Genomic DNA, 3,746 nt, shown 5'->3' on the forward strand with positions numbered 1-3,746 from the left:
ATAATACCCTGCCAACCCAAGGAAGCTCCTGATCTCAGAGGGTGACTTCGGTACCTCCCAACTCATCACCGCCTCAACCTTGGCCGGATCGACCAATATCCCTTTCTGATTAACAACGTGTCCTAGAAATTGGACCTCCCGCAACCAGAAGTCACATTTGGAGAACTTTGCATAAAGCTTCTCCGACCTCAATACCTCAAGGACCTCCCTCAAATGCTCCTCATGCTGCTCTCTAGATCTCGAATACACCAGAATGTCGTCGATAAATACAATCACTGACCGATCCAACATCGGCCTGCATATCCTGTTCATGAGGTCCATGAACACCGCCGGGGCATTGGTGAGCCCGAAAGGCATCACCACAAACTCATAATGCCCATATCGCGTCCTAAACGCTGTCTTCTGGACATCCTCATCCCGCACTCTCACCTGATGGTACCCTGACCTCAGATCGATCTTGGAAAACCAAGATGCTCCCTGCAACTGATCGAATAAATCATCGATCCTCGGTAATGGGTAACGGTTCTTGACCGTCAATTTGTTCAACTCCCGGTAATCAATGCACATCCGGTGTGAACCATCCTTCTTCTTGACGAACAGAATAGGTGCTCCCCACGGCGAGCTGCTCGGCCGAATGAATCCCTTCCCCAGCAACTCCTGGAGCTGCGAGGACAACTCTTGCATCTCTGGAGGTGCAAGACGATAAGGCACCTTAGCAATAGGCGCGGCCCCCGGAACCAGATCGATACCAAACTCTACTTGCCTCACAGGAGGTACTCCCGGCAGCTCCTCGGGGAAAACATCTGGAAACTCACGCACCACAGGGACCTCCTCAACTGACTTCGGTCTCTCGGAAACCTCCCGCGTATCCATCACATACACCACAAAACCTTTACAGCCCTGCTGTAGACACTGCCTCGCCCTAGCGGCCGAACAAAAAGCTGATCCTGAACGGGTACCCTCGCCGTACACCGAAAGGACTCCCCCACTATGGTCTCGTATAGTCACCAGCTGACGCTCACAGTCGATGACAGCGCCGAATCGGCTCAACCAGTCCATGCCCACGATGACACAGACATCACCCATCGCAATAGGAATCAGATCAATAGGGAACTCAACCCCGAAAATCTCTAGCACGCACCCCCGAAGAACCTCCGTGGCACAAATCACTCTCTCGTCAGCTATAGAAACTCTCAAAGGTCGGCTCAACGACTCACGACTAACGCTGATATGCTGACTAAAGGCTAAAGATACAAAGGACCTACTCGCACCCGAGTCAAATAACACTAGAGCAGGCACAGAGTTCACAAGGAAAGTACCTACGCATATAATAACATAAGCATAACATCTCAACATTAAAATAAATACATGAATTACAGCATACCTGCCACAACATTGGGCGCAGCGCGGACCTCCTCCGCAGTCAGCTGAAAGGCTCTCCCACGAGCCCTCGGGGCCTCGACCTTCACCGGTCGCGTCTCAGTAGTCCTGGCAGTAGGTGCAGATCCCTGACGAAGCTGAGGGCACTCGGCCTTCCGATGGCCGGTCTGATTGCAATGAAAGCAAACCATAAACCCCTTGGGGCACTCCCTAGCAATGTGCCCCTCCTTTCCGCACTTGTAGCAAGCACCAGCTCGACACGCCCCATCGTGACCCTTGCCGCACTTTCCGCAAGTGCGGCCCTTCGGACCTCCCGTCCTCGAATCGGCGGACTTGGTCCGCTTGGCTGCCGGCTGAGACTGAGCCAGCCGCCGGTCCACCTGCTGAGACTCGGCCTCCTCCCTGGCCTGAGTCTCCAACTCGATCTCACGCTTCCTGGCATTCGCCTGAAGCTCAGTAAAAGTATGATAGGTGGAGTTCGACACAAACTCCCGGATATCCCTCCTCAAAACTCCCAAGTACCGGCTCATCCGAGCCTGCTCTGTGGACACCAGCTCGGGGCAGAACATCGCCCTCTCATGAAACTTCCGCGTGATTGCCGCAACCGAATCACTACCCTGCTTGAGGGTTAAGAACTCCTGAACCAATCGTTCCCTCTCCACCGGGGGAACGTACTCATCCCTGAACATGGCAGTAAACCCCTCCCATGTCACTGCTGTAGTCTCTGCCAAAGTGAAGTTCGCCGTCACGAACTTCCACCAGTCCCTTGCTCCCAGACGGAGCTGGTTCAAAGCGAACCGTACCCTCAGGTGCTCCGGGCATGAACAAGTGTAGAAGCACCCCTCTATATCCGCGATCCACCTCATCGCAGCAATCGGATCCTGCGTCCCATCGAACTCAGGTGGCTTCGTGTTGCTGAACTCCCGGAACAGCAACGAGTCACCCCCTGGTGGCCTAGCAGCGGCCACGGCTGCGGTAGCTGCAACGGTTGCAGCCTCAGTCAATGCGGCGTACCGCTCATCAAACGTCTCCATCAGGGTGGTCTTAATAGACCCAAACATCTCCGGGATCTCAGCCCGGATCGCCGCAGCTACCTCCTCATGAATCATCTGACGAATCTCCTCGTCACTCACACCGCTCGAACTCGCTCCGTGGCGTGGTCTAACCATGATGTCTCTGAAATACAACATAAAACTATCAGAGACTCCATCGAGTATAATCGCACTTGATAACGCAACCCTACTCAGTCCCCGATATCTAGGGATTCTTACTTGGGTCTCCCACTGACCCGGTGTCTTCGGTAGTACGGGCCCGATACTACCGACCACACCGCATCAGCATTCATCCCAAGTCTTCCTCCCCAAACCCCGGATAGTGAGTACTCTACTTCTGATATGCACTATCTACCCGCACACTAGCAAAGCATCTCATATCGGCAAACTTCCCTAGACTAAGGCATCACAAATCAGGCCACTCTAGTCCTATCATGAATACCTAGTCTTCTAGCATGCATAACAATTTATATCATATAATATTGTAAGGTATTTTGGGGTCTTTACCGTTCGGGCGCTGACTGCTCGTACACACTGCTTCTTTCTTGCTTACCACAAAACCATTTACAAAAGTTTATGCCTTTATTTAAAAAGTTTTCCTCAAATCCTCGGTTTGAGTTCAGTTACTCCCGGAGGTGCACCCGAATCCCTCAAACCTAGGCTCTGATACCAATTGTAACAACGCAAATTTTCAAATAAATTTTTCATTTTAAAAATAAAGTATTTCTATTCAAAACAAGGCATAAATAATTTAAGTATCATGTCAAATACAAATTGTCTAAATCCCAAGATCATAAAAAACATCCTTCAGTGTGTATCGATCACGCCGGCGCCTTCCCACGGTCCTCGCTAGTACCTGAGACACATACATAACAACTGTAAGCATAAATGCTTAGTGAGTTCCCCAATATACACTTACGCACATACGCCTTTCCAGGCCCTGACCTTCCGGTCCTCTACACAATGCCTTCCGGCCCATAACATAATCGCCTTCCGGCTCATAACATATTGCCTTCCGGCCCACATAACATACATAGCACATATAACAAATGACTTACCACATATAGCATACATATCACATATCATATCTGACCTTCCGGTCACACAGTCAAACCCTTCCGGGTACAGTATAGTGAGAAGACTCACCTCGTAAATGCTGAAAGCTAGCAAATCCCGAAATCACTCGTGCACAATCCGACGAGCTACAACCTCCCTATAACATCACATATCTCTCATTAACACTTATATCTTCTAAGTGTGACTATCCCTAAGAAGTCATAATTAGGTCAACTCTGGTCAACGGTCAACGGTCAA

Source organism: Lactuca sativa, chromosome 5 (assembly GCF_002870075.4).
Source record: "Lactuca sativa cultivar Salinas chromosome 5, Lsat_Salinas_v11, whole genome shotgun sequence".
Classification (NCBI taxonomy): Eukaryota; Viridiplantae; Streptophyta; class Magnoliopsida; order Asterales; family Asteraceae; genus Lactuca; species Lactuca sativa.